General features: G+C 46.5%; 1 pseudogene; it reads right to left on the bottom strand.

The window, feature by feature from the left end:
* Positions 1 to 3,942: 3,942 nt before the first annotated feature.
* Positions 3,943 to 4,411, bottom strand: LOC147000624 (glyceraldehyde-3-phosphate dehydrogenase pseudogene; annotated as a pseudogene).
* Between the last annotated feature and the right edge of the window lie 9,901 nt (positions 4,412 to 14,312).

The raw sequence follows: 14,312 nt of genomic DNA, 5'->3' as shown, positions 1-14,312 counted from the left end.
CCACCAAGAGTCCTTCCTGGGTGAACTTTCAGCCATAATGCATGACCAAATACCAGGCATCTCGATTGAATACCTTAGCCTCGATCCTTAGTCAGGTGAAGATTCTAGAGAAAATGATGCAAGAATAATTTGAAGAGGGAACAAGGAGACGTAGAGCAGAAGGCAATGGAAGTGGTCTGATGGCTAGGAAGTGAGGCTTGCTCTTCCTCCACACAGAGAGACAGACTGGCTGACCCAGAGGCCAAAGCGACAGCAGAAAGAGAGTCAGGGGGTCTTAGCAAGTAAATTAGAAGCAGAACTTAGACAGAGGTCAGCCTGGCAACCCAGCAGCCAGCAACTGCCCAGGCCCATGTCCCAGGCACCGTGTCTAGTGCAGAGACTGATGCAGGGACGAGAAGACCTTGCATCGCCAGGGTCACTGTCTAGGGGAAGCTAGGGATGAAGGGAGGGACATTTAAGGAGAGGCCTCTGGGTCTGTGACTTTGATGAGGGGTTCTTTGCTGAGCATGGAGGAAGATCAATAAAGGTAAAGGTGGGTCAAAGGCCTCTGTATGAGCTTCCCCGTGTAACAGATTTGGCAGCTTCGAGCCACAGAAAGCTGTTCTCTCACAGTTAGGGGAACAAAAGGTCAAAAATCAGGGTGTCCCAAGCCCATCTTTGCCCTTATAGCTTTTGGGACATGCAGCAGTCCTTGACACTCCTAGACTTACCCCTCTGACCTCTTTTTTCACTGTCACATGTCACATGGCCACCCTCTTCTGGAGTCCCCTTGTCACTGGGCCAGGGTCCACCTTCATCTATCAGTCTGACATAACCAATAACATCTTCTAAGACATTTCCACATAAATCCACATCTGAGATTCTAGGTGACATTCTAGGAGTCTGGTACAAAGCCCTTAAATAAACTTGGGGAAGAATAAATGTCTGGGTCGTTACATGGAAGTTGAGGGAGGGATCATTTGCCTCCTACAGTGACCTACTGATTAGTGACCTTACGGGAGTGCACGCCAGCAAGTGACGCATTTCATCCTGGGCTGGTCCTGGAAATCAAGGAGTCACAAGCCAGGCTGGGTACCCAAGAGAAACAGCCAGTTAATTCCTAACCAGATTTCCTTAGGGCTTGAAATCTGGCTGTTGTGGAATTCCAGCCTTACAGGCCTCATCAGCCCATGCTGAGAGCCCCCATCCTATGTCCAAGAGGGCTTGGGGAAAATGATAGAAGCAGAAAGGGAGGCTGGCAAGATGGCTCAGTGGGGCGGGTAAGAACACTGATAGCTCTTCCAAAGGTCCTGAGTTCAAATCCCAGCAACCACATGGTGGCTCACAACCATCCGTAACGAGATCTGATGCCCTTTTCTGGTGTGTCTGAAGACAGCTACAGTGTACTTATAATGTACTTATAATAAATAAATCTTTGGACTGGAGCAGGGGCAAGCAGTGTTGACCAGAGTGAGCAGAGATCCTAAATACAATTCCCAACAACTTCATGAAGGCTCACAACCATCTGTACAGCTACAAAAATTAATTAATTAATTAATTAATTAATGGAGAAGAAGAAGAAGAAGAAGAAGAAGAGGAGGAGGAGGAGGAGAGGAAGAGGAAGAGGAGAAGAAGAAGAAGAAGAAGAAGAAGAAGAAGAAGAAGAAGAAGAAGAAGAAGAAGAAGAAGAAGAAGAAGAAGAAGTAAAAAGGCAAGACCCTGGAGATACCAGCCATACCAGCCATCCCCGCCCCACCCCAAGTCCCAATCTTCTCTCAAAGGTGAACTGGCTACAGTTAAATACATATTTAACAAATTATCATTTCCTGCATAACTCCAAGAGAGTAAGGGTGAGAGAGGGCATAGGGACAGGAGGACAATTCATTTAAGAATGAGTTAGCCGGGCGTGGTGGCGCACGCCTTTAATCCCAGCACTCGGGAGGCAGAGGCAGGTGGATTTCCGAGTTCGAGGCCAGCCTGGTCTACAAAGTGAGTTCCAGGACAGCCAGGGCTCAGAGAAACCCTGTCTTGAAAAACCAAAAAAAAAAAAAAAAGAATGAGTTAACCCCACCCATTCCACAGCTGGGTATGTCAATCAACCTCCATGTGCCCATGCTGGTCCCCCACAGAGCTCCAGGTGGAAGGAACTGGGACTAGACATTTCCCCTTTAGCTACCCCGTGCCACACTCTCCCTTTACAGAAAAAAACGTGACTTCTCAACATCAACCTGATTTCTCAAAATTGTTTTTCAGAGCCTAGGACAGTGACTCACACCTGTAATCCCAGCACTAGGGAAACTGAGGGCCAACATGGATGACTTAGTAAGTTCTAAGTTAACTAGGGCTATAGAGTAGACGGTCTCAAAAGAAGTGCGTGTGTGTGGAGGGGTGATAAGGGGAAGTAAAAGGAGGAGATGGGAGGAGAGAGAAGAGGGGAGGGGAGGGGAAGGAAGAGGAGGAGAGGAGAGAAGAGAACAGGAGAAAAGAGAGAAGGGGAGGGAGGTTGATTCCCTGGGGGCCAGAGAAATGGCTCAAAGGTTAACAGCACTCACAGCTCCTCCAGAGTACCTGAGTTCACCTCCCAGTCCATATCAGGGAGCTCCATATCAGGGGATCTTTCTTCCTACCTACTCACCCTGGGCGATGGCAAGGAGAGAGGATAATGATGAAACCCACATCATATGTGACAGCAATATGGAAAGATGAAGTTTTCCTTGGTGTGGGAATAAGCTGCCCAGGCCCAGGGAAGCCACTAGCCTAATTGTCTCTGAAGGTGCCTTCTGCTATGCCCTGCAAGACATACTGAGAAAGAATAAGAGCTTCAGTGTCATTCCGGGCAAGTGACTTCCTAGATGGGCCTTGATCTCCACATCTGCATAGCAGGGCCATTAGTAGCCATCCTGCCTAGCTTAGGACATAGTTGATTCTCAAGACATGTTTTTGAGATCCATGTGTGCCTTCCAAGAAAAGTAGAGATGGAAAGATAGCAAAAGTCATTGAGCAAGACTACACACACCTAGCTGGGCAGTGGTGGCGCACGCCTTTAATCCCAGCACTTGGGAGGCAGAGGCAGGCAGATTTCTGAGTTCGAGGCCAGCCTGGTCTACAAAGTGAGTTCCAGGACAGCCAGGGCTATACAGAGAAACCCTGTCTCGGAAAAAACAAACAAACAAAAACCCAAAAAAACAAAACAAAAAACCCATAAAACAAATAGCTGGCTTTGGTGGCATGTACGTAGGCCCAACTCCTTGGGATCTTGGGGCAATAGACCAGGAGCTAAAACCCAGTCTGAGCAACCCAGCAGGACCCCAGCTCAGCAAACAAACAGCAGCCCCCAAGCTCAAGCTCAAGCCGTCAAGCCAAGGGCCCAACTGGAGGTTCCCCCTTCCCTCCCCTGGCTAGATTCAGCCCATGGGCCCCCATTCCATTCCCAGCTTTTCCTTGGCTTCCAGCAGTGCCTGGGTGTCCAAGAGTCTGAGAACCAGACGGCCCCAGCCTCATCACAGGCCTGAGGACCCCCAAACCAGCTCTGGATGTCCTGCACCTCAACCCGTGCTTTCCGACCCCCAGATCGGTGTCCCAGGACTTCACTACAGTCCAACACCCGGGTAAGTGCAGTCAACTTCCGGTGTCCTGCCTCCCCAAGCAGCCATGCCTGGTGGTGGAGCAAATGCAGGACCCGTAACCCTACAAGACAACTTCCAGAAAAATATCACATGACACAACTGAGTCTCCAAAGAAACCAAAAATTTCCACTTCAGTTTTGTGTTGTTGTTTGTGGATACAGTGAACTTTATCAATAGTATTCAAGAGAGTAAACCCCCCCCTTATTCTGGGAATATGAAACGGAAACTATGAGGAGAGATGCTCAGAGTTTGGGAACTGAACTGGAATTGGGACTCTTCAACACCTGATGGCTTCTTCTTACTCTCTGTCCTTGCTGGGATGGGTGGTCAGGGCTTCTTACTCCATGGAGGCCATGGAGGCCATGAGGTCCACCACCCTGTTGCTGTAGTCATATTTACTGTCATACCAGGAAATGAGCTTTACAAAGTTGTCATTGAGAGCAGTACCAGCCCCAGCATCAAAGCTGGAAGAGTGGGTATCACTGTTAAAGTCACAGGAGTCAAGCTGGTCCTTAGTGTCATGCTGGGTGTCCTTTAGTGTGTCCTCCATTGTTTGCATCACTGCTTTGATGTCATCATAATTGACAGCTTTCTCCAGGCAGCAAGTCAGATCCACAGCTAGGGACATGGGAAGCCATGCCAGTGGGCTTCCTGTGAAGCTCTGGGATGACCTTGCCCACAGCCTTGGCATCACCCATGGATACAGGGATGGTGTTCTGGGTAGCCCCACAACAATTATAGCACAGATTCCCTCAGGGTGCATCCACAGTCTTCTGGATGGCAGTGATGGCATGGACTGTGGTCATGAGTCTTTTCCTCAATGCTAAAGTTGTCAAGGTTGACCTGGGCCACAGGGACTATACAGTTGGTGGTGCAGGAAGTATTGCTGACAATCTTGAGTGAGTTGTCATATGTCTCGTGGTTGACACCCATCACAAACATAGGGGCATTGGCAGAAGGGGTGGAGATGATGATCCTTTTGGCCCCACCCTTCAAGTGGGCCCCGGCCTTCTCCATGGTGGTGAAGACACCAGTAGACTCCATGGCACACTTAGCATCAGCATTACCCCATTTGATGCTGGAGGTCTCTCTCTCTCTCCTGGAAGATGGAGATGACCTTCCTGATGATGACATTTTCTCTTCTCAGACCTGGCTATTATGTTGAACTAGCCAGGGGGAGAGTCACACTGGAATGTGTACACCATGTAGCTGAGGTCAATGAAGATGGCAACAGAATCCATTAAGCCAGAGTTAAAGACAGCCCTGGTCCAACATGGCCCAGTCTGTTCATCCTGACCCTCAGTATCATGTCTGAGGGTATGGCTGGCACTACACTAGGAGATGAGATTGTCTCTGGGAAGGAGCAAAGAGTCACTTATTTAGATTGAGATCAGGTATTAAAGCTCAAGCCTTTAGTCTCAGAGCACAGGAGGCAGAGGCAGGTGGAGCTCTGTGAGTTCTAGACCACCCTGGTGTGTGTAGTGAGTTCCAGACCAGCCAGAGTTACATGAAAAGACTCTCATAAAGAAAAAAATGATTTTTGTTGCTGTTAGAGACAGAGAACATGAAGTTGGGTGAGTGGGGTTAGGGATCTAGGAAGTATCGGAAGAGGGGAAAGAATATGACCAAATTAACTTGAAAACTTTTTAAATTAAAAAGTTTAAATTCTTTAACACACACATATGCTTTGCCTACATGTGTGTTAACACACACACACATAAATATTCTTTGCCTACATGTGTGTATGTGCACTTCATGAAGCCACATGGGTTCTGGGAATCAAATCCAGGTCCTCTGCAAGCACAGCCACAGTGCTCTCAACTGTTGAGCCCCTTACTTGAGGTTTTTAAGAAACTTCTGACACTAGACCATTTCACAGAGCAGTTCAAGCAAGTCTCAAGCTTGAGATGCCACCAGACAATAAAGCAAATCCAGGCTCCAATGGGCTTCAAGCCCTGTCTTACAGTAATTAATATACAACTTGATGACACAGAGCCAGCTGCTGTATAACTATGTGTTGGAGTCTATGTAGTATGTACTCTCTACTAGCCATTCAGTATATGTCTATAGAACATACAACAGGTCACAGTTCATCTGAAAGTGACTTTTGAAAGACTCTAAGAGAGCCGGCTGTAATGGAATGCCTATGATTCTAGCATTCCCAAGGCTGGTGGGAGCATTGTGAGTTTGAAGCCAGCCTGAGAAAACTACAAACAAAACAAAACAGGGCTGGGTGAGGGTGGTGTCTCAGTCTTTTAAAAGATGCTGTTATTGCTTGAGGTGGCCCTGAATGTCTGGTGCTTCTTAACATGTCTGGGCAGTGGCACCTCAAGCCCCAGGTTCCCTTGAAGCAATTAAGCCAACTGCCCTAGGTTAACTGGGCCCTCCCAGGTGACAGCTTCAGGGTTTGTGAAGCCGAATATCAAATGTCGGGGCTTCTAGCCTGCAAAGGCCTGGCTTTCTGAGAACTCTGGCTGTAGAGAAGACAGTTCACCTCAGGCCTCAGAGTAAAGGCCACCCACTCTGCCTCCAATATTAATCCTCAACTTCTGCTGAGAATTCAGAATGAGAGGTCAGATGAAAAGCCCCTCGTGTTCTATACACTTCTACACATCTGTATGCATTAAAGAACAGCAGCAATGTGTCTTCCTCAGGGCCTTAAGTCTGTGTTTCTGTCCCACACATAAAGGTAAGGAAAGCCAGCAGGAAGTGGGGCAGTCAGCTGGGAGGTGCTAAGTACACTCACAAGTTCTGTTCGGGCTTGGGGCTCAGATCTTGAACCACTGAGGGGATTAGGTTCATAGGCTCTGGAAAGGCAATCCCATCTAGGGTTTGCCCTAGACTCAGGCTCAGAAGTACTAACAAGAGTAAGCTAGGCAGTGAGTCCAGAGTCCCCTTGGTGGGGTGGTCCATGGGACCTACTGGGGAATATGAGGTGTACAGGGGCTGACTGGTCTAGGTTCCCCTGAATGTGGATAAAGGCCTTCACATACCTGGCTAAACCCCAGATTCTGCTGGGCAGCTGCAGAAAAGGGAGGATGCTATGGAGCAGAGCCTAGGGGCTGTGCACAGAATGGTAGCTGCTGTCCAGACACATGAAGTTTGTTAGGATGTGGTCAGGGGCCTCTGACTGGAGGGCATCCACTCTTGGTGTGTCTCTGCTTTCTCCCGAGTGCAAGTCCTTAAGTTCATAAGAGAGTTGAAAGATACATTGTACCATGTGAATGTCACCATCTAGGGAAGGGACCTTTTTGCAGAATCCCCTGGACTCCAGGCCTGTCCTTCTCACCCACCTCAGGAAGCTTGGGCCAGGTCCCCTTTACCACTACACACAAACACACACACACTCATGATGCCCCAGGGATTCCCTCTGGGTCTTCCTTCTCCTTACAGGGAAGAGGAAGTTTGCAATGGTGGCCTTTTGTGGTCATCACTCTCCTTGGCTGGTCTCCAAAGAGCTTCTGGGTTTGACTGAAGTTTAAGCAATACAGAGTAGTTGTGGCACTATGGGACCAGCCTGGTCTCCAGTCAGGCCTTAACTTCCTTACCTATTCCACCCTAGTCTTTACAGAGAACCCCAGAGGTGCCAGGTGTCTAGGCTTGCCCACTTGCAGCTGGATTTACTTCACTGTCTGACAACTGGCCTGAAAACACAGACCGGTGGATGCCAACAACCATGAAGGGTCTGATATTATATCCACTAGTGGACTAACAAGCTGGCCTGCCATAGTTTTACAGATGTTGGCAAACAAAAAAACCATAACAAGAACAAAGCCACTCACACCAGACCCTGGGTTAGAGGCAAAGCGCTTTGTTACAGCCGCTAACATCAGCTTCAGGGTTCATTGGTTCCTCTGCTACTTGCCCTGAGATAATAGAGAGGCAGGCCCAGATGTGTTCTATGAGCCAAAGTGAGCTAACATCCCAGCTGCCCAGGTTAGGAACACCAATATCTTATCTACAGCTATAAAACAAACCTGTTCAGCCTTTTCCCCAGAGCTAAACGCTATCTCTGTGTTGTTGGACAGTAAACAGATCAACCTCCTGCACAAAGGGAGACACTGCCTTGTCTTCCAATGCTCTCGCTGTGTGAACATTCTGGAAGATCCCAAAACAAAAGGACAGAATGTCAATGCATTTGTTCTTAAACCATCCCTCAGAGGATAACCTTTGTCAAATGGACACATGAATAACTGACGGGTGCCGAGTGTTTGTAGAATTACGTCAGTCATGGGCTCAGTAACTGTAGGGAGCACCTGAGAGAAACAACCGGAAGGAAGAAAGGTTTATTTGAGCTTCTGATTTCAGAAGGGTGAATCCACAGGCAGCTAGCCCCAAACAGCCCTGAGAAAGGGTGTGGTAGAGAAGGCGTCTCATCTTGTGAAGAACGTGAATAGAGGCCAACAGGGCCAGGAGATAAGATGGGCTTGAAAAGCTCAAGAGCTTTTGGGAGACATTTCAGAATCAAACCAAAGTGTAACAACATAGCTTACAACACAGGCCAACAAGACAGCTTAACAACACAAAGGTACTTACCGCTAATACTTGTGGACTGAGTTCAATCCTCAGGACTCAGGCGGTAGAAGAGAACTGACTCCCACAAGTTGTCCTCTGATCTACACACACACGCTCTTACACACACATGTACATATGAGCACACACACACTCAGGTGCACACATGAGCACACACACTCAAATACACACACACACTCAGACACACACGTACACAAACACACACACACTGAAAGGTGCACTAATACAGAGGGTACTACAGTTGTCAGTTCTGTGGCTACAGCTAACTTCAGGAATCCACACAACTTAGGCAGCCCATCTCCACATGGCTCCCACTCACAAAGGTACCATGCTTGCTTGGACTGGTACTCTGTCACATCTTGACATTGGAAGGTTTGTGATGGGACTACACCAATTATGCAGTGGTGCCGGTGGTGACACTACATGTACGTTCCTGAAAATCAGAACATTGTTCAAAGTTATGGGAAAACACTGGGAACTTAGAGGGAAAATGGAGTTAGGGAGACAGGATTCAAAAACCTTATTGGTGGCTAGGTGTGGTCACCATACTTGAGAAGCCGAAGTAGGAGGGTCTTGAATTTGAGGTCAACCTGGCCTACCTAGCAAGACCCTGCCTTAACTCTCATCCTTGAAAAACTACATCTTTGGTGCATTAAAAAAACATATGCCTAGCCAAGCACAACGGTGTTCACTCTTAATCCCAGCCCTGGGAAGTAGAAGTGGGAGGATCTCTGTGAGTTTGAGGCCAACCTAGTCTGATCTACATAGCAAATTCCAGGACAGTCAGAGCTTATAGAGGACCCTATCTTAAAAACAAACAAACAAAAAAAAATAAACAAACAAATAAATAAACACACATCATAAGAGTGGTAGTGTATTTACACAGTTAAAGGCCATGAAACACATTTCTGCTACACCAATAGAGCAGTTTGTCTCCAGGAAGAGATGCAATTGGTCTTTGGCTATGGTGTGGGAGAGGTGGGAAGGGTGGAAGGAGGTCTATCTGACACCACATACAGAATGAGGTGGCTTATGACACATGAGGTGACCCAAGGGAGTTGGGACCGCCCCTGATGCAGATGGATGTGTGGCTCTTTACATTTTTATAGGAATACGTTCAACTAGATGCAGTTTCTTGCTCTCTTATGTAGCAATAATTTCCAAAGATGAACTCTCTACTCCTGCACACAGCGCTCTTCTCATGCTCTGATAGGACACACACACACACACGATCTTACTGGAACAAGTTTGTGAACCGAGAGCTGTAGCTGCACTAACTGGCCTAATGTTCAAAAGGATTGACTCAGGCTGCTGCCATCATACTAACCCTGTGAGGAAGTTTCTGTGAGATTCTAAAGAGCAAGGGATAGGGACCCACCTATGTGAGGAGGAACTGTGAGAAGAACCAACCGTGCAAGTTCATAAACTCTGCATGGCCTAACTTTCAGGGCCTCCCAGAGAATCCGTAAGTAACTAATACTGAGGTGTCCGCCAACCCAACCCAACCCACCTCGCCCCTCATCCCCATCCCCACCCCCACCCCATAGCCAGCCTGCCTATCAATATTCTTGTCCATCAATCAGCTAGTTAGCCAAACTGCCTCTGCATCTTTCCCTCTTTTTATACTACTTCTTGCTTTGGTTCAGTGGCAGCCAGAACTGACGGTCTTCTTTGCCCAGGGTGTTGCAAACTACTTGCATGCAAAGACCCACCCACCTCTGAGAACTCGGGGGGGGGGGGGAATCACCCATCCTGGATTATGCAGCTCAACTCTTCCTCCTTCTCTTGCTTCCTGCTAGAAAGTGGAGACACTAACTAAGCTCTTTCTCCTCTAGGGATGCTGGCTGAGTGTGAAGGTCACTCGCTGGTTAGCACATTATTAGTCTCTTGACTAGCCAGCCACACTGTAAGTAACACTCTGATATGTGGGTTATAATGGTAATGGTTGCCTAGGTTACTTTTCCAGGGTCGAAGGCCTTTTTTTTGTTGAAAATAGTGACTCCTTCCTTGGACCTGCAATGGGGCAAAAAGGTTTGGCATCTCTACTCTCAGGTCATCATCACTGCCTTAACTTTTGAGCCAGATTCCTCCTCCTCCTCCTCCTCCTCTTCCTCCTTCTCCCCCTCCTCTTCTTCGGCCTCTTCCTCTTCTTCCTCCTCCTCCTTCTCTTCTTCCTCCTCTTTTTTTTTTTTTTTTTTTTTTTTTTTTTTTTTGCAGTGCTGGGGATTGAACTCAGAGCCTGTGCGTGCTAAGCAAATGTTCCACTGCTGAGCTACCCGAGCCCTTTCAGTCTGTTTTCTCTAGAAAGAAGAAGTCATACTATATATAGATCTGTAGTCATGACGACACCCCAGTACTGGTTTAACAGACAGGTAGACTGATGGGATAGAATAGAAGATTTAGCTATAAAACGACACAGCTGTGACCCCTTCATTTTTGATACAGGAGGCAAAAGCATTCTTTGGGGGGAAAAAAGATACACTGTTCAACAAATGGTGCTGACAAAACCAGTTTCTACATGCAGAAGATGAAATTTGATAGCCTTCACCTGATACAAAAGTCAACTCAAAAACGGATCAAAGATCTTAATTTAAAACCGGAAACACTGAAACTTTTAAAAGGAAATACGGGAGTGCCCTTTAAGACACTGGGGTGGGTAAGAACTTTTTGGACAGCACACTAGCAGGGCAGGGACGAACCCCAAGCGTCACAGGTGGGGCTATGTTACAATAAATTGTCTGCACAGTGTAGGACCCAATCCTCAGAGCACAAGGCCCTCAGAACAGCGGGTCCCCAGCTACACCGACCCAAGGGGCCGAGATCCAGAACTTACAAAGAACTGCAATTAAATACCAAGGAGATAAAACTACCAGTCAACAAGTAGGCAAGTTAACCGAACAGATAGTTTTCAAAAAGTCAACATAAATGGCCAAAAAACTATTTTCAAGTAGTCCATTTCCCTAGCCATCAGGCAAGTGCAAATTAACGCTACTCTGAGCTTAATCACCTCACGTCACTCAGAACAAAGCTGACCACAACCTTGGAGGGGCGTGGAGGGATGGCGGGAAAGGAGCCCTGATTCACTGCTGGTGGGGCTGCAAATTAATACAGCCATGGTGGAAATCAGCCTGGAGATTCCTCAAAAAAATAAAAACAAAACTAACTCATAACCACTCTATTTCACTCCTGGGCATACACCCAGAGAGTTCCACACTCTGTTTGTACCCTCACATTTACTGCTATACTTATTTATTTATTTATTCATTATTTCTAAATATTGCTATATTTATTCATATATTTATATATTTATAGCAAAATTTATATGTCTGTTAATGTAATTATAATAACTACATAATTATATAATTATAATCAATATTTTATTTATATATGTATTTATATTGTTTATTCATATAGCAAAGAATTGGCATCAACCTAGCTGTCCACAACAGATGAATGGATAATGGAAATTTTGTTCTGTGATCTAAAAAAAAAAAAAAAAGAAGAAGTTTAAAAAAAATTGCAAGAAAGTTGGAGGGACCTAAAATGTATAACATTAAGAGGGTCACACAATCTCAGAAAGAAAAATAAGCCACGGGACTGGAGAGATGCCTCAGCGGTTGAGAGAACTAACTGTTCTTCCAAAGGTACTGAGTTCAATTCCCAGCAACCACATGGTGACTCACAACCATCTGTAATGAGATCTGATGTCCTCTTCTGGTGTGTCTGAAGACAGCTATGGTGGGTTATTTATATATAATAATAAATAAATCTTTAAAAAAAAGAAAAGGGGCTGGTGAGATGGCTCAGTGGGTAAGAGCACCCGACTGCTCTTCCGAAGGTCCAGAGTTCAAATCCCAGCAACCACATGGTGGCTCACAACCATCTGTAACGAGATCTGGCGCCCTCTCCTGGAGTGTCTGAAGACAGCTACAGTGTACTTACATATAATAAATAAATGTCTTTAAAAAAAAAAAAAAAGAAAGAAAAGAAAAAAGAGCCACATGTTCCCTCTCATTAGTGGAATCTAGCCAGTCATATATGTGTATATATATATATATATATATTTAACAAATGTGCAGGTATACACAGTATACACAGGTACCATATAATATGTAAAAAACAGGAAAGGATGAACGCAAGTAATGGACGTGAGCTATGAAAGAGAATATAAAGCTAAGTGTTTTTCTAGTTTTTAATTCTATCATGAGACTTTTGTTTTAGGTGGTGGATAAATGCATACAATGTATTTGATTCTGAAGGTGTAAAATTTAATGAGAAGCTACGCGGCTTCCATTCTGAATGCCTATTCCAACTGTAAAGACTTCATCGAGTTGTTCAGACTGGGGTCTGGTTAATGTTGGTGTGAGACGCTTTTATCTACTTGTGAGAGTTCTTTTTCTAATTAAGTTTATAAAATAAAATTTAAAAATAAACTGACTTAAGAAAGAAAGGCAGGTGACAGCCAGGCTGTCTGCGACTTTCCCTGTACTTCTCCTATGCCTTTGCTCGGGCCGAGCATTTGCCCTTCGCTCTACATTCCTGTAGTGTTGCTTGTCTGAGATGATTCCAGAAGCCAGCTGTCAACCATAAAGCTGACTCAAACCTGGGACATCCTGCCCTAAAGATAAAAGAGCGTCATCCCAGGGACTTAAACCCCTGTAGGCATCAAAACACCAGGCTGCTCGACTCAGGACCCTGGAAGTGCTATTTTTCTTACGTGGCTCCTAATCTGATCCTCACATTAATATTCTCCCACTTCCCCCAAAGAAAGGAGGACTTGAGGCACTAACCTGACGGCTACCCAGGCTGCCCACGCCCTTTCGAGAGTCTTCCGTTGTGTCTGAACCTCATCCGTCAGACCCTGGCGTCTCTGTGGGACGAGCTTCCTCCCAGATCTGAATTGGACCGCATGACTACTCTGCTTTCCCCGCAGGGAGAAGAGCCTGGAGTTTTGTGACAGTGAGAGTGCACAGGAGTTGGGATGCAGACAGGGGACTAGGATGGGGCTTTGTCATGTGAGGGCCAACAAGCAGGGCTTGGAACATTCTAGAACCTTCCTAAGAACCCTGCAAAGCAGGGGTGGGAGTGAGGGAGCAGAAGGTACAAAGCCATCGGGAAGTCTTCTCAGCCTGAGCGCATGCGCGCCCCCCCCCATGACCCCACACCACACTACTCCGACCCAGTCTCACACTGGGCAGGGAAGGAGCCAGGCTTTGTGGGAGAGGAAGGGTCAGGGCAGAGTCCTATCCTAGCTGCAGCTTTGGGTGGGAAATGCAGCATCAACATTAAACTTTTCTCCTCCTATGCCCCTGCTATTATATGGTCATTATTCTGACTGTGGACAGACAGTGGCGGAGAAAATAAGAGTCTCTTTGAGTCTCTAGGATACCTCTGACCTACAATGTGAGGTAGGTCACTCAATGCCACTCCCACACGTGGCACTGAGACTTTTATTTGACGACCTGTGGCTTCTGGGAGGAGTGTTTTCCCCTGTGTGAAGTCGTTCCAATTAAACTCTTTTATAGGAACATATATAGGAAGCTTATAAAATAGTAGGCTTCCATATGGCTTTTTCAAACATCCTGAGTGTTAATTACCCTTCCCCTGACCCTCTCCCCTCCCCTCCCCAGTTTCTCTCTCCCACTTAATCCTCCTTCTCCATCTCCCCCTTCTTTCTTTGATTCTGGCTTTTTTCATAACACGGTATCATTTTCATACTAAAAAGTTTTACGGGTTTTAAAAACGAAGGTTTATCTTCCTGAGTCGATTTATGGGTTTTAAATATGAAGATTTTCATTTAAATGCCTGAGTTGCTGTTACTGACGGGAACCTCCTGAGAGGTCAGCCACTGGGTGAAGGCAGGCAGTGACAGGCAAAGACAGGAGGCCTCGGGGAGAGTCCTGCCTGAAAGAACCTCCTGGCACAACCACAGAGCCTCCCTGGGCTACACTGAGGACCGTTAGGAGAGCTGAGGTGAACTGGCTCCTGTGTTTTGATGGTCTGCGTATCTGTACAGATTATGGCAACATGGCATGTCTGTTGTTGCAGGTTCGTGTGTAACTGGACTTTTGACAATTTTATTCCTTTTTCTCTGCAGCCCTACTCCACCCTTATCCCTTCTGACGCCCCAACACTAGGTAAGAGAGAGAGAAGGTTAGAGGGAAAGGGGGCGTT

Source organism: Mus caroli, unplaced genomic scaffold, assembly GCF_978045245.1.
Source record: "Mus caroli unplaced genomic scaffold, Mus_caroli_1 scaffold_17, whole genome shotgun sequence".
NCBI lineage: Eukaryota > Metazoa > Chordata > Mammalia > Rodentia > Muridae > Mus > Mus caroli.
Note: the sequence above shows the minus strand (reverse complement) of the source record. Positions and strands in the feature narration are given on the sequence as shown.